The 25388-nt window shown below is 41.6% G+C and overlaps 1 protein-coding gene across 4 annotated transcripts in view; it reads left to right on the top strand.

Moving 5' to 3' along the window:
• The window catches only part of CNTN3 (contactin 3), a 399434-nt gene that overhangs the window by 18565 nt on the left and 355481 nt on the right, over positions 1-25388 (top strand). Inside the window, exon 1 of one of the 4 annotated variants that reach the window (XM_059880037.1) lies at positions 1612-1869. The exons of the other annotated variants lie outside the window; for them this stretch is intronic. The gene's annotated coding sequence lies outside the window, so the exon portion shown is untranslated. Of the gene's footprint in view, positions 1-1611; positions 1870-25388 lie in introns of those variants that run through there. 4 annotated transcript variants of the gene reach the window in all.

A 25388-nucleotide genomic window follows, 5' to 3' on the forward strand; every position in this document is an offset into this window, starting at 1 on the left:
GAATCTGAGCTGACTGTCAAGTAGAATGATAGGGAAGGCCTCCTGATCATTGGTAAGAGTTTTCCTGGCAAGTTCTGGAACCGGTGGGTCATTTCCATGCTTGTTGCAAAGGAGAACATGTTAGGTGGATAGTTGGCAGGTTGTAAATTGTGACAGAGGAAGATTTTGCTTTGGGTGGAGTGTCAGGTATTAGAGCATGGAGGTAGATTGGAGGTTGTATCCTGTTGTGAATCTCAGGTACTAGGAGACCAAGGAGGGAGTGGATCTAGGTAAAATCTCTCTTTGTATTGCTTTCATGTTAGGTCCAAAAATGCTTATACAGCTTAGCATCTTAGAATATATTTTACTAGTGAGACCAAAAATATTCATTGAGTACCTTAGGTCAAATAACAGATTAACAGCCTAACCAGAAATGGAATCTGCATGTCCCATGTCCAAAAGCAATGCATGTTTCACCCCAGAACAGCCTCCACTCATAAGAAAGACAATATATATATAACTGTAAATGAGAGCTATTGCCTTGTCTTCCATAGTGATTGTGAGTGAACTTTTCTACTCATCTCAGACCCCAAGTAGACTCATTTTTCTCTCTATGTAAAATTTCATCTCTGTCTAAAATTGACTTTACTTTTCAGGACCTATTTCAGCTTCCTTTCCCAATTTCCCTTCCCAGCTTAACCCTGTCATTTCCCTTCTTTCCAAGGTGGTCTGCTGTTTCCTCTTTTGGTCATGGAGACTTTGATTGGCTCATTTTCCTTCTCCCTCAAATGAATCATTTACTCCCCCCCACTTTTTCCTCTTCATTGTAAAGAGAGGTGTGCAAAATCTAATGAAAACTTTCACCTGTCACTGTTGCTTTCCATCATCCCACATTAATATCTGGAATCCTCTTAATGTTTTTTTCTTTAAGATCTATTTATTTATGGCTACACTGGGTCTTTTTTGCTGTGCAGGCTTTTCTCAAGTTGTGGCGAGTGGGGGCTACTCCTTGTGGTACGCAGGCTCATCATTGCAGTGGCTTCTCATGTTGCAGACCAGAGGCTCTGTGGTGCACAGACTTCAGTAGTTGCAGTTTGCAGACTCTAGAGTACTAGCTCAGTAGCTGTGCCGCACAGGCTTAGTTGCTCCACAGCCTATGGGATCGTCCCGGACCAAGGATCAAACCAGTATCCCTTGCATTGCAAGGCTGAGTCCCAACTACTGGACCACTAGGGAAGCCCTTAATGATTTTCTTTCTTCTGTCAAAATCATGTGCTATGCTTATGAGCACAATTAAGAGTTGCTCAGTCATGTCTGACTCTTTGCGACCCTATGGACTGCAGCCCAACATGGTCTTTTGTCCATGGAATTCTCCAGGCAAGAGTACTGGAATGTGTTGCCATTTCCTGCTCTAAGCAATCTTCCCCACCCAGGGATTGAACCTGCATCTCTTGCATCTCCTGCGTTGGCAGGCAGCTTCTTTACCACTGTGTCACCTGGGAACTCCCTTGAAAATCATACCCATCTTTTAAAAAATTCACCTTAACATCTCTCTTCTCACATCTCTCTCTCTCTCTCTTGCTCTCTCGCTCTCTCTAGTTAGTTTAATCTAAAAGTCTAAACCTATTTATCTTTATTGTTTGCTTTATTACTGTAAGAAGCTATTGATAATCATTTACCCCTTCCCAAGGAAAGGATGATTTCTTTCCTGCCGCATTGTTGATGGCAGGCTTGGTTCCTTAACTTACTTTGGCCAAAGGAATGTGAACATCTCACATTTTGTCCCTCCCTGCAGGGACTCCGGGAGCCCATCCATGGTTCTGTGTGTCCTCATCTGCTTCTGCAGCCAGGAAAGCCTGAGCTTAGATGGAATTTGCGTGATCCTGGGAGGTTAGTGGCTGCCGTGAGCAAAGCCCTCCGTGGACCTGCAGTGGACATCAAATATGAGCATGAGTTAAACTTCACTGTTGTCATCTACAGAGATTTGCAAGCTGTTTGTTGGTATAGCATAACCTCATTTATGCTGGTCAATATACAATGTCTAATGTCTACTTGGATGTTTCAGAGCCCTTCAGCCTTGATAGGTATAGAGCTGACCTTGTCAGCCAGAGTCCTGGCCAGAGTTATTTTTCTACCAATGTGTTCTCCATTGTCCCTACAGGGAAGTAACACCAGAATCAAATCAGTTGCTCAACCCACAAACCTAGGATTTCCTGCTGACTTCTTCCCCTTTTTTGAGGCATTAATTTGCAATAAGTCCCGTCTTTCCTACATCCAGAATATCTGCTGAAACTGCCCCATTCCCTCCACCTTTAATGCCAGCAGCTTCAGATAAACCACCATCATCATTTTTCTCAATTATTGCAAAAGCATACGGTCTGGCTTCTGTCTCCAATATCTATTCTTGACTATTCTGATTCTATTTTCACACTGCATCATGTGTTTTAAATACAAAACCCTGTTGAAATGCTTACCAAAACTCTGGTAAATTTCAGTTGATCTTAAGTTAAAGTCCAGGTTACTTGACATGAATCCTGAGCACTCTGTGATCTCTCACCCCCCTGCTCCCTCTGGCCTTACTATAGGGAGGTCCTCCCTGTGCTTTCTGATTCTAACAGTGATGGGTGTCTTCCATTTCTTGACCAGACCTTTGCATGTACTGTTACAAATGGCTGGGTTACACTTCCCATTGCTTCTGCCTCACCCTCACACATATCAATAGATTCATACATACATGCCCAGCAGCCATTGCCTGGCTTACTCCTCCTCCTCTTAAGAATTTCAGATTAAACAGCATTCCTGAACAGGTTATATTCTTTTGCTCTACCTTTTGTATCTCTCATTATTCTTATTTGGTGTGTATTTTCCACATTGAGTAATTTGAGATAAGGAAACGTGTCTTTATTTTGGCCCCTCTGGGTTATTCTCCCAATGGGCACAGAGTACCCTCTCAAAATTATTGAACGAATTAGAAAAAATCTGCAAATAACCTGCAAACCACTCATGAGCTTTCCCTGTTTGAATTCGTGTAACTCTTTGTATAGTTGAGATTTTTCAGCACCATTTAATGTGGCCTAATTACGTGCTAAGTGCTATGCTAACCACTTCATTTAATCCTTACAAAAAATGAGCCACCTTTCTTATGATGCTTATATTGCTTCAACATAGTTATTTCTAGATTTAGAAAAAAATCTCCATACCTTTATTTTAACTCCGTTATTTTGGGCTTCCCAGGTGGTGCTAGTGGTAAAGAACCCACCTGCCAATGCAGGAGACTTAAGAAACATAGGTTTGATCCCTGGGTAGGGAAGATCCCCTGGAAGAGGGCATGGCAGCCAACCCACTCCAGTATTGTTGCATGGAGGATCCTGCGGGCTGGAATCCATGGGGTCACATAGAGTCAGACACAACTGAAGCAATTTAGCAAAGGGCAGCACATGATAGCGTTTGGCATTATGAATTATCATTGGCTTTATACCCTTCTACACTATAAAATTTTCTACCTGCTGGTCACCTGTTCGTGGGATACAATCTGTGTCTTAGTAGCCATTCCATATTCATTTAATGAATTAATAATCGTGCTTAAATGCACATTATATTGTTGATATGACAGGATGAAGAGGTCTGACAGAATGTGGTCCAATGGAGAAGGGAATGACAAACCACTTCCGTATTCTTGCCATGAGAACTGCATGAACAGTATAGGACAGGATAGGACACTGAAAGATGAACTTCCCGGGTCGGTAGGTGCCCAATAAACTACTGGAGATCAGTGGAGAAATAACTCCAAAAAGAATGAAGGGATGGAGCCAAAGGAAAAAACAACACCTGGGTGTGCATGTGACTAGTGATAGAAGCAAGGTCCGATGCTGTAGAGAACAATATTGCACGGAAACCTGGAATGTTAGGTCCATGAATCAAGGCAAATTGGAAGTGGTCAAACAGGAGATGGCAGGAGTGAACGTCGACATTCTAGGAATCAGCTAACTAAAATGGACTGAAATGGGTGAATTTAACTCAGATGACCATTATATCTACTACTGTGGACAGGAATCCCTTAGAAGAAATGGAGTAGCTTTCATAGTCAACAAAAGAGTCTGAAATTCAGTACTTGGATGCAGTCTCCAAAATGACAGAATGATCTCTGTTTGTTTCCAAGGCAAAACAAACCATTCAATATCACGGTAATCCAAGTCTGTGCCCCGACCAGTAATGCTGAAGAAACTGAAGTTGAACAGTTCTATGAAGACCTACAAGACCTTTTAGAACTAACACCCAAAAAAGATGTCCTTTTCATTATAGGGGACTGGAATGCAAGTAGGAAGTCAAAAAACACCTGGAGGAACAGGCAAATTTGGCCTTGGAGTACGGAATGAAGCAGGGCAAAGGCTAATAGAGTTTTGCCAAGAGAACTTGCTGGTCATAGCAAACGCCCTCTTCCAACAACACAAGAGAAGACTCTACACATGGACATCACCAGATGGCCAAAACTGAAATCAGATTGATTATATTCTTTGCAGCCAAAGATGGAGAAGCTCTATACAGTCAGCAAAAACAAGACCGGGAGCTGACTGTGGCTCAGATCATGAACTCCTTATTGCCAAATTCAGACTTAAATTGAAGAAAGTGGGGAAAACCACTAGACCATTCAGGTATGACCTAAATCAAATCCCTTACAATTATACAGTGGAAGTGACAAATAGATTTAAGGTACTAGATCGGATAGACACAGTGTCTGATGAACTATGGATGAAGGTTTGTGACATTGTAGAGGAGACAGGGATCAAGAGCATCCCCAAGAAAAAGAAATGCAAAAAAGCAAAATGACTGTCTGAGGAGGCCTTACAAGTAGCTGTGAAAAGAAGAGAAGCAAAAAGCAAAGGTGAAAAGGAAAGATATATCCATTTGAATGCAGAGTTCCAAAGAATAGCAAGAAGAGATAAGAAAGCCTTCCTCAGCAATCAATGCAAAAAAACAGAGGAAAACAATAGAATGGGAAAAACTAGAGATCTCTTCAAGAAAATTAGAGATACCAAGGGAACATTTCATGAAAAGATGGGCTCAATACAGGACAGAAATGGTATGGACCTAACAGAAGCAGAAGATATTAAGAAGAGATGGCAAGAATACACAGAAGAACTATACAAAAAAGATTTTCATGACCCACATAACCATGATGGTGTGATCACTCACACTCACCTAGAGCCAGACATCCTGGAATGGGAAGTCAAGTGGGCCCTAGGAAGCATGACTACAAACAAAGCTAGTGGAGGTGGTGGAATTTCAGTTGAGCTATTTCAAATCCTGAAAGATGATGCTGTGAAAGGGCTGCACTCAATATGCCAGCAAATTTGGAAAACTCAGCTGTGGCCACAGAACTAGAAAAGGTCAGTCTTCATTCCAATCCCAAAGAAAGGCAATGCCAAAGAATGCTCAAACTTGCACAATTGCACTCATCTCTCATACTAGAAAAGTAATGCTCAAAATTCTCCAAGCCAGGCTTCAGCAGTATGTGAACCATGAACTTCCATATGTTCAAGCTGGTTTTAGAAAAGGCAGAGGAACCAGAGATCAAATTGCCAACATCCACTGAATCATCGAAGAAGCAAGAGAGTTCCAGAAAAACATCTATTTCTGCTTTATTGACTATGCTAAAGCCTTTGATTGTGTGGATCACAATCAACTGTGGAAAATTCTGAAAGAGATGGGAATACCAGACACCTGACCTGCCTCTTGAGAAACCTGTATGCAGGTCAGGAAGCAACAGTTAGAACTGGACATGGAACAACAGACTGGTTCCAAATAGGAAAAGGAGTACGTCAAGGCTGTATAGTGTCACCCTGCTTAATTAACTTATATGCAGAGTACATCATGAGAAACACTGGGCTGGATGAAGCACAAGCTGGAATCAAGATTTCTGGGAGAAATCTCAGTAACCTCAGATATGCAGATCATACCACCTATATGGCATAAAGCAAAGAAGAACTAAAGAGTCTCTTGATGAAAGTGAAAGAGGAGAATGAAAAAAATTGGCTTAAAGCTCAGCATTCAGAAAACTAAGATCATGGCATCTGGTCCCATCACTTCATGGGAAATAGATTGGGAAACATTGAAAACAGTGTCAGACTTTATTTTTTCGGGCTCCAAAATCACTGTGGATGGAGATTGCAGCCATGAAATAAAAAGATGCTTACTCCTTGGAAGGTAAGTTATGACCAACCTAGATAGCATGTTCAAAAGCAGAGACATTACTTTGCCAACAAAGGTCTGTCTCATCAAGGCTATGGTTTTTCCAATGGTTATGTATGGATGTGAGAGTTGGACTGCGAAGAAAGCTGAGCCCCGAAGAATCGATGCTTTTGAACTGTGGTGTTGGAGAAGACTCTTGAGAGTTCCCTGCACTGAAAGCAGATCCAACCAGTCTGTCCTAAAGGAGATCAGTCCTGGATATTCATTGGAAGGACTGATGCTGAGGCTGAAACTCCAATACTTTGGCCACCTGATGCGAAGAGCTGACTCATTTGAAAAGACCCTGATGCTGGAAAAGATTGAGGGCAGGAGGAGAAGGGGACGACACAGGAAGAGATGGTTGGATGGCATCACCGACTCAACGGACATGGGTTTGGGTGGACTCCGGGAATTGGTGATAGACAGGGAGGCTTGTGCTGCGGTTCATGGAGTAGCAAAGAGTCAGGCACGACTGAGCGAGTGAACTGAACTGAATTGATTATGATTATTATTAATTTTTTTTCTCTGTGCCTTATAACTAGTAGATGTCTCACTGGAAGGAAATATTTGTTCATTGATTCTTTTTTAGAATTAATGTGAGTGGAAATGACACAGTGTTTAATTCACTTATAAATGTATCAGTTACTTTTTGCAGGGTAACCAATCATTCCCAAATTTAGTGGTTTTTAAAACAGTCACTTTATCATTTACAGCTCTGTAAGTAAGTTAGAGATTCAACCAGGGCTGTTCAGGCACAGCGCATCTTTAATCTGTGTCTGGGTCTGGGTATCTAGGATACCTTTACCCCCAAGCTTGTTGCCTCCTGGGGTAACTGGACTGACTGGGACCTGGATGGGTTGCTCTGTCATCGTTACTATTACTGCACCTGTCATGGTTCAGTAAGCTAGCCTTGGTTTCCTTTACTTCCCATGAGAGTGAAAGTGGAAACCTCTCAAGGTCTAACCCTGGAACCAGCGGAATGTCCCTTCTGCTGTATTCTGTTGAGTAAGGCATGTCACCAGGCCAGTCCAGAATCAAGAATAGGCGATACATACTTGATGGGAATAAGCAGTGCAGCACACAGCATTCAGAGGAACTGTTTTAATTAGTTATTTATTTACTTTTGGCTGTGCTGGGTCTTGGCTGCATTCATTCTTCCTCTAGTTGCAGCAAGCGGGGCTACTCTATAGTTGTGGAGTGCAGACTTCTCGTTGCGGTGGCTTCTCTTGTTGCAGAGCCTGGGCTCTAGGGCTTGTGGGCTACAGTAGCTGCGGCACTCGGGCTTAGTTACTCCTAGGCACGTGGGATCTTCCTGGCCCAGGAATTGACCCTGTGTTTCCTGCATTGGCAGACAGACTCTTAACCACTGCACCACCAGAGAAGTCCAAGAATTGCTGACTGCTATATTTTCAGATGATTTTCCACTCTAAGGGAACTCTGTATCTTCTAAATTTTCTTCTAGAAGTTTCCAAGGTACTCTTAAATGATTTGGGGTGTGGGAAGTCTATTCTGTTAAATTCAGTGTCTTGTAATTTATTGAAAGTTAATATTTTTTTTGTAAAACCTGAGGTAATTTCTAAGACTTATCCATTCTATTTCCCTCATTACCACATTTATTTTTAGTACTGCTAGATGTGTCTAATTTTTATGATTAAGAACAATATACAGAAATCAAATTGCCAACATCGGCTGGATCATGGAAAAAGCAAGAGAGTTCCAGAAAAACATCTATTTCTGCTTTATTGACTACACCAAAGCCTTTGACTGTGTGGATCACAATAAACTGTGGAAAATTCTGAAAGAGATGGGAATACCAGACCACCTGATTTGCCTCTTGAGAAATTTGTATGCAGGTCAGGAAGCAACAGTTAGAACTGGACATGGAACAACAAACTGGTTCCAAATAGGAAAGGGAGTATGTCAAGGCTGTATATTGTCACCCTGCTTATTTAACTTCTATGCAGAGTGCATCATGAGAAACGCTGAACTGGAAGAAACACAAGCTGGAATCAAGATTGCCAGGAGAAATATCAATAGCCTCAGATATGCAGATGACACCACCCTTATGGCAGAAAGTGAAGAGGAACTAAAAAGCCTCTTGATGAAAGTGAAAGTGGAGAGTGAAAAAGTCGGCTTAAAGCTCAACATTCAGAAAACGAAGATCATGGCATCTGGTCCCATCACTTCATGGGAAATAGATGGGGAAACAGTGGAAACAGTGGCAGGCTTTATTTTTCTGGGCTCCAAAATCACTGCAGATGATGACTGCAGCCATGAAATTAAAAGACGCTTACTCCTTGGAACAAAAGTTATGACCAACCTAGATAGCATATTCAAAAGCAGAAACATTACTTTGCCAACAAAGGTCCGTCTAGTCAAGGCTATGGTTTTTCCATGTATGGATGTGAGAGTTGGACTGTGAAGAAGGCTGAGCACCGAAGAATTGATGCTTTTGAACTGTGGTATTGGAGAAGACTCTTGAGAGTCCCTTGGACTGCAAGGAGATCCAACCAGTCCATTCTGAAGGAGATCCGCCCTGGGATTTCTTTGGAAGGAATGATGCTAAAGATGAAAGTCCAGTATTTGGCCACCTCATGCGAAGAGTTGACTCATTGGAAAAGACTCTGATGCTGGGAGGGATTGGGGGCAGGAGGAGAAGGGGACGACAGAGGATGAGATGGCTGGATGGCATCACTGACTCAATGGACGTGAGTCTGGGTGAACTCCGAGAGTTGGTGATGGACAGGGAGGCCTGGCGTGCTGCGATTCATGGGGTCGCAAAGAGTCGGACATGACTGAGCGACTGAACTGAACTGAACAGAAATTAATCCTGGTGAGTGAATTAGAATGAGAAGTGTCACCTGCAAAACAGCTTTGAACATTGTAAACTTGTTTCAAATATGTTGTGATGATATTTGATTGGTTTTAAAATTTACATATGCAAAGTACAAACTCTGGAAAAAGAAACTCCTAAGTCCACTGTAATGTAAGTATGGAAGAAGAAGTTTTCTTCCTCTATAAGCACTGCTCTAACTTTATCTATTTTTAAAAATAAATGTGCTGATCAATGCCATGAATAATTAAGTGAAAGGAGTTGTGGGATTTGGGGCTCTTTTCTTTTTAGTAATTGTAAATTCCATTTCACAAAGCCACAGCTCAGTAAGTAGGCGCAACAAAGTCTGGGTTACTCCTTATCCAAAAAAAAAAAGAACCAACAACCAACTCCCCAGTAAATTTTAGTTCTAGGAAGATTTTTGCTTAGAAAAGAGTTTTGCTTATAGATATTTTCTCCATATGATATTAAATCGTGTGAAGAGGTTTATATATCTAATGAAATTATTCTTGCAAGGATAATGATGAAGTTTTTCTTTCTTAAATGGTTATAAACAGTGGTTTTTTGGTTCAGGACCAAACCTAGTATAAGTCTGATTTATCAACCCTTGTGTACAGTCAGTCTGCACTGATGATTCCCGTCAGACCTGTGAACTGATGAGACAGCGAATGGAGCCCTCTTATCCTTCTGATTACTTTGCCGCCTTAGAAATCTCTGTAAATGAAATGCATGGTATATTTAAATTGTCTGCTTCTCCTGCAAGTACGTATACCTAGGAGGATGGGAGAGACATTAATTCCAGGGCAACATTGCTCATGCATCCATTGAAGGGAAAAGGGTTAATTCCAGGTCCATAAGGTTCATATTGATGCCATGCTGGAGACAGAACTCTGCCTCATAAACAGTAATACCTTGCAGTGACATAATTATAGTTTTTCCAACTGGAAGACCTTTGGTACTCAAGTCCATTTGCCTTCTTTATTTTCCATTCATTGACTTACACAGGGAATGAGATTCATGGATTTCAGTGTTGATGATATTAATACATTGTAGGGTTTTCCGCTATTGTTTTGTATACGTTGTTTTAATGCTTTTTTGAAATAGGAGAGGTTGTTTAGAATATGTAACTACAGTACTATTTTTTTTTTTTTCATGTAAGTGTAGGCACTGATGGAATTGCCCACTGCAAACATGCCTATAACCTAGCACACCCACGTGGAGTGCACTAGGATATTTCTAACAAACAGGATGCTGATAGTCTATTGAGAGGCTGCCTGTGCTTCTTAACTCACCCTTAGCTCCCTTTTCAGTTCAGTTCAGTTCAGTTGCTCAGTCGTGTCTGACTCTTTGCAACCTCATGAACAGCAGCATGCCAGGCCTCCCTGCTGCTGCTGCTGCTGCTGCTAAGTCGCTTCAGTTGTGTCCGACTCTGTGCAACCCCATAGACAGCAGCCCACCAACCAACTCCCAGAGTCCACCCAAATCCATGTCCATTGAGTCGGTGATGCTATCCAGCCATCTTCTCCTCGGTCATCCCCTTCTCCTCCTGCCCTCAATCATTCCCAGCATCAGGGTCTTTTCAAATGAGTCAGCTCTTTGCATCAGGTGGCCAAAGTATTAGAGTTTCAGCTTCAACATCAGTCCTTCCAATGAACACCCAGGACTGATCTCCTTTAGGATGGACTGGTTGGATCTCCTTTCAGTCCAAGGGACCCTCATGAGTCTTCTCCAACACCACGGTTCAAAAGCATCAATTCTTCGGTGCTTAGCCGCCTTCACAGTCCAACTCTCATATTCATACATGACCCCAGGAAAAACCATAGCCTTGACTAGATGGACCTTTGTTGGCAAAGTAATGTCTCTGCTTTTGAATATGCTATCTAGGTTGGTCATAACTTTTGTTCCAAGGAGTACAAAATTTAATTTCATGGCTGCAGTCACCATCTGCAGTGATTTTGGAGCCCAGAAAAGTAAAGTCTGACACTGTTTCCACAGTTTCCCCATCTGTTTCCCATGAAGTTATGGGACCAGATGCCATGATCTTCGTTTTCTGAATGTTGAGCTTTAATCCAACTTTTTCATTCTCCTCTTTCACTTTCATCAAGAGGCTCTTTAGTTCTTAACTTTATGCCATAAGGGTGGTGTCATTGGTTATTGATATTTCTCCCAGCAATCTTGATTCCAGCTTGTGCTTCCTCCAGCCCAGTGTTTCTCATGATGTACTCTGCATGTAAGTTAAATAAGCAGGGTGATAACATACAGCCTTGACGTACTCCTTTTCCTATTTGGAACCAATCTGTTGTTCTATGTCCAGTTCTAACTGTTGCTTCCTGACCTGCATACAGGTTTCTCAAGAGGCAGGTCAGGTGGTCTGGTATTCCCATCTCTTGAAGAATTTTCCACAGTTTGTTGTGATCCACATAGTCAAAGGCTTTGGCATGGAGAATAAAGCAGAAATAGATGTTTTTCTGGAATGCTCTTGCTCTTTTGATGATCCAGTGGATGTTGGCAATTTGATCTCTGCTTCCTCTGCCTTTTCTAAAACTAGCTTGAACATATCCTCTTATTGGGCAGAATAAATTGTTCCCCTTAGAGTTTCATCTCTTCTCTTCCATGTGTCCTTGACCTTTTCTGTCCTGTCTGTCTTCTGAAGTGCTGTCTCTCTTTCTCCTCTTCTAGAGAGTGAACTGTCAGTCACTCTGTTCATGTTACCCCACTGTATTGTGGCTTGGTTGTGAGACGGTTTGCAAGAAGATATATAACATTTGATAGTTCTATTTTATAAGGATTTTTAAGTCAATGACACAGCTTTTACTATCCAGGGCTTCCTCTTAGTAGATGCTCAAATAATAGAAACAGCCACTAATATTGATCCCACTGGTAAAACAATAGCAACCAGTGAACTGGGTCAAAGCGAGGTTTTTGCATAGGTTCACACCCCCAAGTGTGTATACACACACACATACACACACACACACACACACACACACACACATGCATTGTGGGAGTGAGGGCTTTCTTGTGTGTGTGTGTGTGTGTGTGTGTGTGTACCCTATAAAATCTCCTTGTCTAAATTAAAAATAATATGGTTTCTGGCACAGAGTTAATATTGGCACTTGTAACTACTCTGCTCAAATAGCAGTAGTGTTTTCTTAGCATTAATGAAAATACTTTCTCTTTCTATGGGCATATAGACTTTGTAACACCACTAGGAATTCTGGACTACTGTGTAATATTTTTGGAAATTTAAAGTCACATATAGTAATCTTCTTTAACCTTCAAAGTCTCTCTATTGTTGTTTGATGTTCAGTAGCAAATCACCTTTGCACCAGAAGTTGTTGTAAAAGAGAAGAGAAAATGGAGTTTCTATTCTTTCAGCCACTTACATGCATTGAAATTTGAGAGAGAGAGATGGTTCAGTAGGATATGAGGTGAAGCTATCACAAGGCTAATGCATTATGTATGTGAAACCACAAAAAAGTCATTAATTAGCCACAGTATATTTTGGACTCCTTGTCATAAATTGTTCTAAAGTTAAAACAAATTTGCCAGGCTATAAAACTCTCAGTTAATTTGCTAGTCAGAATTTGTGAGACTTCTAAAAACAAAAACAAAATTCAATATCTAATAAGAAGTGTTAGACTATTGAGTCAATATGCATAATCATTTACTTTTTTGCAAGCTAAGTTATTTTAAAGCTATACGTATGCCTGAAATCTACTAGCCACTCAGTGGTTCCTCCTATTATGAAGTGATTAATGGTAACAATTGTTGATGTAGTAAATTATACATGTTTTATTCTTTAACCTTACTAGAAAGAGATTTCCTAGAGAGAATTTATGATCAGTGAGACATATGTATCCAGAGTTTTGTTTAAGCTTTTTGAAAAATAACTTTATTAAGAATACTGGAGAGGTAAATCTTTAGTTAGGTGTGACCCACAGTCATTTGCTGTGAACAAAATTGCAATTAAAAATCTGTGTTTTACCCTCATTTTTGTTCAGGGAAGCAAGGGAAACAGTGACCCAGAATGTCAGTCCATCTCACAGCTAAGCCACATGGGGCAGCCACATCCTGAAGTCTGAGCGCTTTGAAAAAGTGTGTGTGTTACTTTCTTTGAGAATTATTGGATATGATTTGTATATGTCTCATTTTGTTTTTCTTTTTGCCCTGTGATGCATTTTCGAGTAGATGTATTTTTCCCCCAGTTCTCAGTTTTAGGTTAAAGTCCCTGTCTGTACCAATCAACATATCTTTTCATCTTCCATGTGGAAATCAGTAATCAGTGACTTGAGGTTTCTTCCTTTGGCCCTCTTGTACACTGCTGAGCTTCTAGAACGTGTGCCCTGTATGTGCCCCCTTGATTCCTTGTCCTCTCTGGACTTGGATAGCCTTCCTGTCTGCCTTCTGATCTCACGCCTGTACAGGTGGCATTTCTGAGATCACAGGTAGCTTCTGCAGGTCAGGTTCAGTGGTTGTGTCTCAGTCCTTGTTTCCAAGCTCTCAGTGCTATTTGCTGCTGATCTCTACCATCACTTTACTTCTTGTGACTTTCATAGCACTGAACTTTTAGAGTCCTTTTATGTGTCTGCTCCATCTGGCTGATTTTTATCCTTACCTTGCTTGTTGTGGATGTTGTCTGAGCTTCAGCTGCTGACAGTCTTTTCTCTTTCTCCCTTCTCTCTTCCAGTAGAGTCCTTCCATTCTCTCTGTAACTCTGTTGTTCCTGTGTGCTGATTAGGTCTTGTCACTCTAGTCCCAGTTTCCCCAACCACACCATTTCCATCTGAATGTCTTACTGTTGATTTAAACTTGAGTACGTCTGAAATTGAACTCCTGTTTCTCCTCATCTTATGACTTCTTGGCTTATTCTTCCCTATTTCTGTCTCTGGACCATCAGTCTTCCCTGTCAAAGGAGCCAGAAGCCTTGGATTTCCCATCGATTCTTTCCTCACCTCCCCACTTCCCTAACCAGACACTCATCATGCTGGAGTCATCTTTGCATCGTTCCTCAGATCCGTCTCCCCAGCCATTGCTCTGGTTTAGGCTTTTATTGTCATGTTACCATGGCCACAGCAACAGCCTCCTGGTTTCTCCTCTTCTGCTGCCACCCTCTGTGGTACCATATCAGTTATCTTTGGACATAGCCATGTTCATTCAGTTTTTTCACTGTGTGACTGTAATACCTTTCTGCTGCTTATAAAAGTCCTTAACCTGGTATTCAAGGCTTCTTGCATTTTGGCAACAATATTATTTTTTCAGTTGCTCTCCTCAAAATCAGTGGTTCTCAATGAGGATACATACGAACTAGTATTTTGTAATATCCCCTTTATATGTTGACATGACATTATGGTTAATACAACAGAATTGTTCACATGATTTCAGAAAGGCTCGTGTAAGATCTTATGTATGATAAAAAAAGAGAAATACAAGGAACTTGATTCACAGTTTGTTGTTTGAAATTATAATGTTTTTTTATTTGTAATTTATTGTTTGAAATTGGTTCATGATTCTGTTGTTCTAGTCTTTCAGTGTTTTGTTATGCCCACCCCAGAAGATAAGGTTGTCTGTGCTTGCATGTCTTATAATCATTAAGCTTGGATTGAAGAGACACTAGACAGTTGTCAGCTAAACTTTAGCATTGTCTTCATATTTGACATGAACGTGATAACTAAGTATGTATATGTGAATATAATCATAAAATCGCTGTGAATGTGGTGACTACAGCTGCAGACCGGTTACCTGTGAGTCAGATTGTTGACTGGGTTCCCATTATGGATGTTGCCACTGGTGATGTGGTAAATGATATGAGCGACAATTCTTGGTATCATCTGAACATTCATTGCAAATTTGGTCTTCCTTTGATTCACACAGTATTTGCATCCTTATGTATTAAGACCATGCAAATTATTCTTCATAGGCTCAGGTAATGATGGATAGGTTTTTTCTTACATAACCTTCCCATATGAAAACCCTGTGGGAATTGCATTGCAAAATATCTAGCTTTCATGGCCTCTGCTTTCTAAAGACCCTGGTATTCCCCAGTGAGAGAACCAGAATGCCCCCAGATGTTTTCCAAAGTATCCACACAGTAAGGTGAGGGATGGTGCCAAGAGCCACTGCTCTGATCTCTGCACGGGCATCGCTACCTCTGTGCTGTGCACTCACCTTTACCTGTGTGTGCCTTTCTCCTGGGGAAAGTCTGTACTCCTCTGGTTGCTTCTCAGAATCAAATCCATGCCTAAACCTTACACTCTGACCTCCCGCCTGCTTAAAAGTGCATTGTGGTAATTTAGCACCTGTTGTGTATGCTTATTTATTTATTTATTTTTTGTACATGAATGGTGCCTCTTTTGTAGTAGAAGGTATATATTTGGTTGCAAAAGTCAGATTTGCAACTCAAACGGGCTCAAGCCTCTACCCTCCATCCCCTCTAAGTGCATCAGCCCTCCTTATTGAAAAGTCCAGGACTCGTTTACTGGGCAGAGTGAAACTGAGGTTTATCATGGTTTCTGGCTTGCTCTGCCTGTATCCCCCTCTTTTCTTTTTGCTCATGTATTCATCTGGCAGGCTAAGTCCTCAGATTCACTATAGCGTCATACAGTTGCAGCTTATGTCTTGCTCATGCTACATATCTAACCTAAGCAGCAGATGAAATCTGCTCATTGTGGTTACTCAGGGACCCAAGTTGACAGAAGCGCAATTCTGGCTTGTGCCTCTGTTCTCCCAATGACATGGAAAATGGAGCATGGCAAAATGTGTAGTTGTCTCAAAGCCTACAGGAAGTACAGGTCACTTCTGCTCACATCTCACTGGCTAAAACCAGTCAGATGGGCATGTCCGTATTCAGAGTCGGAGTGCAGTCCTCTCCTGTGCCTGAACTGAAAGGAAAAGCATAGCATTTGTGGACAGATAAGCCCTGATGTTGAAGACACATGGGTTTCTTTTGCATTGTTATCTGCCTGCACTGTCTCTACATACACACCCCTTCCTCCATGCTTTACCTGACTCCCCTGTTATCTTTTAAATGCTTTTTTATTTCTCTGTGGAAAAAGAGGTCATTTTCTTATTAATAGAGACCAAGTTCTGAAATGACTTCTTGGAGCCAAGTCTGGGCCATGTGTGTATCCTTGAATTGGGAACCAAGGAAGTGGGAAACGCCCCGCCTGAATTATAAGTGGGGAGAGTAGCTGCGGAGGGAGGAGAGGTCTGGGGAGAGTAGCTTGGGGGGTGCTACTCATCACAGTAAACTCAAGGCAGAACACGTGCAAGACAAAGGCAGGCAAATGCCATGGACACTCCTGTGTTCCCTATTAGATTCATCATTTCGTGAACAAAGATGCTTAATACTTTTAAAAAAAATATGCCATGGGAAGTGTTTCAGATAGTATCTTTCTTAAATTGTTGCTTATTTATTCGTTCATTTATAATATAATTATATTAGTATTATTTGTTATTGTTGTTTAGTCGCTAAGTTGTATCCAGTTCTTTTGCAACCCCATGAACTATAGGCCACCAGCCTCCTCTGTCCATGGGATTTCCCAGGCAAGAATACTGGAGTGGGTTGCCATTTCCTCCTCCAGGGGGTCTTTCTGACACAGAGATCCAACCCGGGTCTCCTACATTGCAGGCAGATTCTTTACTGTCTGTGCCAGGGTTTTAAACCCAGTACATGCAGCTCTGTGTCCCACCAGTATAATTATTTACTGAGCGGCCACTTGATGTATTTTAATACATTTTTCCTCAAACTGCACAGTATATCCCTCATCATTAATGCAGATTGAAAGGCAGAAAAGGACTGTTAATTCCACAAGATCAAGGGGAGTGTTTCTGTCAGTCAACCCAAGGAAAGAAGTTAATGGGGTGTGTGTGTGTGTGTGTGTGTGTGTGTGTATAGTTTAATATTCTCCTTCCATTCTCCCATGTTCTTAATGACCTTTATATGTTTTCTTGATGAAATACCCATTCCATGTTTGGCTGAAAACCTCCTCTATGACTAAGAGGAGCAAATATTTTGATAAGTGGTTTTCTCAGATCTGGAGTCTCTACAGAGAAACCATTGCCCGAGGCTACATGCCCTACTTTGTTTGCTGGCTTGTCCTGTGCCAGCCAAGATAAGGGTATTTTGCTTTCCTTTGTAGTTTGAAGACATCTAGCAGCTTGTCACAACTTCCAGAATCTTTGAGGAAATGAAGTCTGAATACCAAGACAGTAATTTTACCATTATCCCAGTGGGTCGGTGTTCAACTTGATACATTGTAATTTTAACAAGGAAGTTACAAGAAAAGAATTTCATACTGTGCCTCTGTAGAAAGGTGAAATAAAATAGAATGCAATTCCCATTTGTTCTTCTGTAGCTCATTTTGACAGCTAAAAGAACTCTTAAATGGGCACAGATACATCCCCTTTTAATCTATTTATCTGATATATTAAAATTATGTTTTTAGTTTTGTTTATTTCAGACAGTACAATCATTAGGTTTTGTTAAGAGAGCCATTTAGTATTTCAAGATGATAGGTACTATAAAGGTTTTTAAACGTAAAGAGTTTTAATTTTACACTCGGTTTTAAAATGTATATACAACCCACTCCAGTACTCTTGCCTGGCAAATCCCATGATCGGAGGAGCCTGGTGGGTTGCAGTCCATGGGGTCACTAGGAGTTGGACACGACTGAGCGACTTCACTTTCACTTTTCACTTTCATGCATTGGAGAAGGCAATGGCAACCCACTCCAGTGTTCTTTCCTGGAGAATCCCAGGGACAGAGGAGCCTGGTGGGCTCCCGTCTCTGGGGTCGCACAGAGTCGGACACGACTGAAGCGACTTAGCAGCAGCAGCAGCATACTTAATGTTTAATGATCAAGTCAGCATGTAATGATATAATGTTTTTGGTATGTCTTACAAAAGGCAATGTTATTCTATGAGAGATTTTGGGTCAATTGCAAATATGACATTTAATTCAGCTTATTATACCATAAAGGGTGGTCAGCTGTATGTAGTGTTCTGCTTGTCTAAAACCTGACTTCAAAATAAGGAATCTAATGCAATGTAAGCCCACAAATGTCAGTAAATGATTAATTCTGTAGTTTGCAAGAACTCAATTTCCACAGTTCTTTTGCAGAAAATCCAGGGAGTTTAGACTTATACACTGTTATTATTTAACACTGAAAGTAATGTGAATTAGATACTCCACTTCTGTTTCAATCGTACATAAGTACAGTCCGGGATTTACAACTTTTAATTTGATTCTCCCTGTCGCTCTAGCGTGGATTCATTTGTGCAGGTCCCCACTTGTGACTTGCAAATATGGACCCATCAGAAGCCTTCAATCTAATGACTCTCAATGCATGTAAAAATCTCAGCTACAATATATTTTTTAAAGCAAGATAGGCCACTTCCTAGCTTCTTCCTTTCAAAGGAATTTTAAAATGGTGAAACCCTCTTTGTGTTAGTTATTCAACTGGTTGGATTAAAAAAGAACAAAGCAGAATGGCCCTCTTTCTTCCTTCTGTACTTGGGATTCTGTATAAAGATGTGATATCCAGTCAGAGACAGCCATCTTACAATCAGGAGGGGATGAACTGTTTTCCTGAGGCTGTCAGGATGGAAAGATGGAAAGTATCTGAGTTCTTAATGAGAAGGTTGAAATCCTTACTCTACCTCTTATCCACTTTCCGTCTTTGAGCTTGGTACTTGTTTAAGCCTCAGTTTCCTCAAATGTCAAATGAGAATAATAATAGGATCTATTTAATTGGCCTGTTGCAAGGATCACATGCAATAATATATGTAAAACAGATTGTAAGTGCTGTGCCGCAGTTCATACCTTTTGAGAAAGAAGATAATATAACGACATGTTATATTCCTGTATATTGTCTCATTTGGATGTCAACAACTGTATCAGGTGTCACATTCTATTATAAAGAGTAAAGTACAAAATTTACATATTACATGTAATAATCATATATTACAATTGTATTACCTCTAATTATCCATCCTGGAGACATGTTTGATACAGGTTTTATTAACAATATAATCTTTACTGTGACTATGATTATCAGTTATCACCTCTCTTGTGTTGTTGCCAGAATATTTATGTAGATAAGAAATAAGTACTGTTATCTCCATTTTTGTCAAGTGAAAAAGCTGAGGCTTTCAAAGAATAAGTACCTTGGTAAAAAGTCACAGAGATTTTTGGATGAGAACCAGGAACAAGAGCCAGGACTGGAAGTTAAAAGTCTGGAAACCCTCCACTTAGAACTACTGTAGTTGCCTCTCGCACGCACGCGTGCGCAGTTGCTTCAGTCTTGTCTGACTCTTTGTGAACCTGTGGACTGTAATGCTCCAGGCCCCTCTGTCCATGGGAATTCTACAGGCAAGAATACTGGAGTGGCTTGTCCTCTTCAAGGGGATCTTCCTGACCCAGGGATTGAACCGTAGTCTCCTGCAGCTCCTGCATTGCAGGCAGATTCTCTACTGCTGAGCTACTAGGGAAGCCCTTTATTGTCTTCTTCTTGGACTCTAAATAAGGATACACATGAAAAGTAAGCAATAAAAATAGAGCAATTCTGTACTTTAGATTTCTAATTTTCCTTAACAGATTATTTTCATTTTAAATAGTTGAAGCATAATTAACATGCAATTAAATGCATAGGTCTTAATGTTCAAATTGACGCCTTTTGACAATTAATTACCCTCAGGTTGTCACAAATGGATACCCACAACAAGATACAGGACACTCATGGCCCTTCCTAGTCAATCCCAAGCCCTTCTCCCCCTGCCACAATAGAGTTTTACCTGTTCTTAGACTTCTATTAACCTGAAGCATCATGCATATATTCTTAATAGTATGGCTGTTTTGTTCAGCATCATGTTTTTCAGATTTATGTCAAGTAGTGTTGCATCTACTAGATTTTTTTTTTTTCTCTTGAGTAGTAATCTTTCACTACAGGGATATACCATAAACCGTTTATTCATTGGTCTCCTGATGGACATTTGGTTTGGTTTCCATGTTTCCACTCTCGGACTATTATTATTCTAACTGTGTTTTCTTAGGTTCTGTTATTTGTCTCTTTGACATCTGTTAATTACAGGGCCAAACTACTGGCCAGAGTTGTTTATATCTCGTCTGTGATCCACCTCCTTTATCTACTCTGAACCACCTCCTTTATCTACTCTCATGAACCAAGCCAGTATTTCCATGGCCCTAGATCAATCCAGATTTAGGAGCCAGATACCTGGGGACAGTCGCTATTCCACACAGTTCCCCCTTAATTATTCAAACCAGCCAATCCTAAACTGTGTATGCAGCCCTGCCTTGCCCTCTCCCCAAAAAGTTCAGTTCAGTTGCTCAGTCGTGTCTGACTCTTTGTGACCCCATGGACTGCAACACGGCCGGCCTCCCTGTCCATCAGCAACTCCCAGAGTTTATTCAAACTCAGATCTACTCAGTTAGTGATGCCATCCAACCATCTTATCCTCTATCATCCCCTTCTCCTCCTGCCTTCAGTCTTTCCCAGCAAGAGGGTCTTTTCAGATGAGTCAGTTCTCCGCATCAGGTGGCCAAAGTACTGGAGTTTCAGCTTCAGCATCAGTCCTTCCAATGAATATTCAGGACTGATTTCCTTTAGGATGAACTGGTTGGATCTCCTTGCAGGCCAAGAGTCTTCTCAGTCATGTCTTACTTTTTGAGATCCCATTGACTGTTGCCTACCAGGCGCCTCCGTCCATGGAATTTTCCAGGCAGAGTACTGGAGTGGGTTGCCATTTCCTTCTCCAGGGGATATTCTCAACCCAGGGATCAAACTCATGTCTTCCGCATTGCAGGCAGACGCTTCACTGTCTGAGCCACCAGGAAAGCCCTCTTCTCTGATACCACAGTTCAAAAGCATTAAGTCTTTGGCACTCAGCTTTCTTTATTGTTCAACTCTCACATCCATACATGACTACTGGCAAAACCATAGCTTTGACTAGACAGACCTTTGTTGGCAAAGTGATGTCTAGGTTGGTCATAGCTTTTCTTTCAAGGAGCAAGAGTCTTTTAAATGCATGGCTGCAGTCATCATCTGCAGTGATTTTGGAGCCCAAAAAACTAAAGTCTGTCACTATTTCCATTGTTTCCCCATTTATTTGCCATGAAGTGATGGGACCGGATGCCATGATCTTCGTTTTCTGAATGTTGAGCTTTAAGCCGACTTTTTCACTCTCCTCTTTCACTTTCATCAAGAGGCTCTTTAGTGCTTCTTCACTTTCTGCCATAAGGGTGGTGTCATCTGCATATCTGAGGTTACTGATATTTCTCCTGGCAATCTTGATTCCAGCTTGTGCTTCTTCCAGCCCAGTGTTTCTCATGATGTACTCTGCATATAAGTTAAATAAGCAGGGTGACAATATACAGGCTTGGCATACTCCTTTTCCTATTTGGAACCAGTCTGTTGTTCCATGTCCAGTTCTAACTGTTGCTTCCTGACCTGCATACAGATTTCTCAAGAGGCAGGTCAGGTGGTCTGGTATTCCCATCTCTTTTAAGAATTTTCCACAGTTTGTTGTGATACAACAGTCAAAGGCTTTGGCATAGTCAATAAAGTAGAAGTAGATGTTTTTCTGGAACTCTATTGCTTTTTTGATGATCCAGTGGATATTGGCAATTTGATCTCTGTTTCCTCTGCCTTTTCTAAATCCAGCTTGAACATCTGGAAGTTCACGGTTCACATTCTGTTGAAGCCTGGCTTGGAGAATTTTGAGCATTAATTTGCTAGCGTGTGAGGTGAGTGCAATTGTGTGGTAGTTTGCACATTCTTTGTCATTGCCTTTCTTTGAGATTGGAATGAAGACCAACCTTTTCCAGTCCTGTGGCCACTGCTGAGTTTTCCAGATTTGCTGGCATATTGAGTGCAGCACTTTCACAGCATCATCTTTTAGGATTTTTACAGCATCATCTTTTAGTTCAGCTGCACAGTGCTGGAGCAGTGGCTGTGCCATGCTGGAGCAACTTTGAGGAGATACCCTATGTTCAAGGGCAAAGGAGAAGCCCCAGCAAGACAGTAGGACGGGTGAAATCTTGTTTAGAATCAAACCCCATACCTGCCAGAGATACTCAGAGGGCTCAAACAAACCTTGTGCGCATCAGGACCCAAAGACCCCACAGAGACTGAGACAGAACTGTGTTTGAGTGTCTCCTGTGGAGGTATGGGTCACAAGTGGACTGTTGCAGGGGTAGGGGCCCTGGGTGCTGCAGACTTGAGTATGGCATAAGCTCTCTTGGAGGAGGTCACCATTAACCCCACCATAGAGCCGCAAGAACTTACACAGGACTGGAGAAATAGACTTTTGGAGGGCACAAACAGAACCTTGTGCACACCAGGACCTAGGAGAAAGGAGCAGTGACCCTGTAAGAGAATGACCCAGACTTACCCATGAGTGTCCAGGAGTCTCCAGCAGAGGTGTGGGTCACGGTGGCCTACTGCAGGGTTGGGGCATTGAGTGTAGCAGTATCTACATGGGATCTTTTGAAGGAGGTTACTATTATCTTCATTATCTCCACCATAGTTTGCTGCTAAATCACTTCAGTCATGTCCGACTCTGTGTGACCCCATAGACGGCAGCCCACCAGGCTCCCCCGTCCCTGGGATTTTCCAGGCAAGCACACTGGAGTGGGTTGCCATTTCCTTCTCCAATGCATAAAAGTGAAGAGAGAAAGTGAAGTCTCTCAGTCGTGTCCAATTCTTCATGACCCCATGTATTGCAGCCTACCAGGCTCCTCCATCCATGGGATTTTTCAGGCAAGAGTACTGGAGTGGGGTGCCATTGCCTTCTCTGTAGATTGAAGTGAAGTTACTCAGTCGTGTCTGACTCTTTGCGACCCCATGGACTCTAGCCTACCAGGCTCCTTCATCCATGGGTCTTTCCAGGCAAGAGTACTGGAGTGGGTTGCCATTTCCTTCTCCAGGGGATCTTCCCAACCCAGGGATGAAACCTGAGTCTCCTGCATCGCAGGCAGATGCTTTACAGACAGACAAAGGCAGTCTTCTGAGCCACCAGGGAAGCCTCTCCATAGTTTGGCCCCAAGTAAATAACAGAGAGGGAACACAGCCCCACCCATCAACAGAAAATTGTATTAAGATTTACTGAGCATGGCCCTGCCCATCAGAACAAGACCCAGTTTCCCCCTCAGTCAGTCTCTCCCATTAGGAAGCTTCCAATAAGCCTCTTATCCTTCTCCATCAGAGAGCAGACAGACTGAAAACCACAATCATAGAAAACTATCCATTCTGATCACATGGGCCACAGCCTGTCTAACTCAATGAAACTCTAAGCCATGTCCTGTAGGGCCACACAAGACGGACGGGTCATGTGGAGAGTTCTGAGAGAACGTGGTCCACTGGAGAAGGGAATGGCAAACCACTGCAGTATTCTTACTTTGAGAACCCCATGAACAGTATGAAAAGGAAAAAAGATAGGACACTGAAAGATGAACTCCCCAGGTTGGTAGGTACTGAATATGCTACTAGAAATCAGTGGAGAAATAACTCAAAAAGAATGAAGAGACAGAGCCAAAGCAAAAACAACACCCAGTTGTGGATGGGACTGGTGATGGAAGTGAAGTCTGATGCTGTAAAGAGCAATATTGCATAGGAACCTGGAATGTTAGGTCCATGAATCAAGGCAAATTAGAAGTGGTGAAACAGAAGGCAAGAGTGAACGTCGACATTTTAGGAATCGATGAACTAAAATGGACTGGAATGGGTGAATTTAACTCAGATGACCATTATATCTACTATTGTGGGCCAGAATATCTTAGAAGAAATGGAGTAGCAATCATAGTCAACAGAATAGTCTGAAATGCAGTACTTGAATGCAAACTCAAAAACAACAGAATGATCTCTGTTTGTTTCCAAACATTCAGTATCACAGTAATCCAAGTCTGTGCCCCAACCAGTAATGCTGAAGAAGCTGAAGTTGAATGGTTCTGTGAAGACCTACAAGACCTTCTAGAACACCCCAAAAAGATGTCCTTCTCATTATAGGGGGCTGGAATGCAAAAGAAGGAAGTCAAGGTATCTACCTGGAGTAACAGACAAATTTGGCCTTGGAGTCCAGAATGAAGCAGGGCAAAGGCTAACAGAGTTCTGCCAAGAGAACATGCTGGTCGTAGCAAACACCCTTTCCAATAATGCAAGAGAAGACTCTACACATCATGGACATCACCAGAGGGTCAATACCAAAATCAGATTGATTATATTCTTTGCAGCCAAAGATGGAGAAATTGTATACAGTCAGCAAAAACAAGATAGGGAGCTGACTGTGGCTCAGATCATGAACTGCTTATTGCTAAATTCAGACTTAAATAGAAGAAAGTAGGGAAAACCACTAGACCATTCAGGTGTGACTTAAATCAAATCCCTTACAATTATACAGTGGAAGTGAGAAATAGATTCAAGGGATTAGATTTGATAGACAGAGTGCTTGAAGAACTATGGATGGAGGTTAGTGACATTGTACAGGAGGCTTGGATCAAGATCATCCCCAAGAAAAAGAAATGCAAAAAGGCAAAATGGTTGTCTGAGGAGGCTTTACAAATAGCTGAGGAAAGAAGAGAAGCCAAAGGCAAAGGAGGAAAGGAAAGATACACCCATTTGAATGCAGAGTTCCAAAGAATAACAAGGAGAGATAAGAAAGCCTTCCTCAGTGATCAGTGCAGAGAAATAGAGAACAATAGAATGGAAAAGACTAGAGGTCTCTTCAAGAAAATTAGAGATACCAAGGAAACATTTCATGCAAAGATGGGCACAATAAAGGACAGAAACAGTATGGACCTAACAGAAGCAAAAGATATTAAGAAGAGGTGGTAAGAATACACAGAAGAACTGTACAAAAAAGATCTTCATGACCCAGATAATCACGATGGTGTGATCACTCACCTAGAGCCAGATGTCCTGGAATGCGAAGTCAAGTGGGCCTTAGGAAGCATCACTAGGAACAAAGCTAGTGGGGGTGATGAAATTCCAGTTGAGCTATTTCAAATCCTAAACAATGATGCTGTGAAAGTGCTGCACTCAATATGCCAGCAAATTTGAAAAACTCAGCAGTGGCCACAGGACTGGAAAAGGTCAGTTTTTAGTCCAATCCCAAAGAAAGGCAATGCCAAAGAACGCTTACTTAGAAAGGCTAAGTCTTATACCTTCACCGCCATTCTGCTTCTCCTTCCTGTCCAAAACTGGGGCTTTCTCCTGTGCCCTGTGGCCTGGCTTGTCCCCTTCTCTTGGAATATGTAAGCTGTGAATCTTCTTTTAGTGGCATTTCCCTCTCTGTGTCTTCACTCAGTCACCTTTCATAATTTAAAACCCCACAG

Source organism: Bos taurus, chromosome 22, assembly GCF_002263795.3.
Source record: "Bos taurus isolate L1 Dominette 01449 registration number 42190680 breed Hereford chromosome 22, ARS-UCD2.0, whole genome shotgun sequence".
NCBI classification, from domain to species: Eukaryota; Metazoa; Chordata; class Mammalia; order Artiodactyla; family Bovidae; genus Bos; species Bos taurus.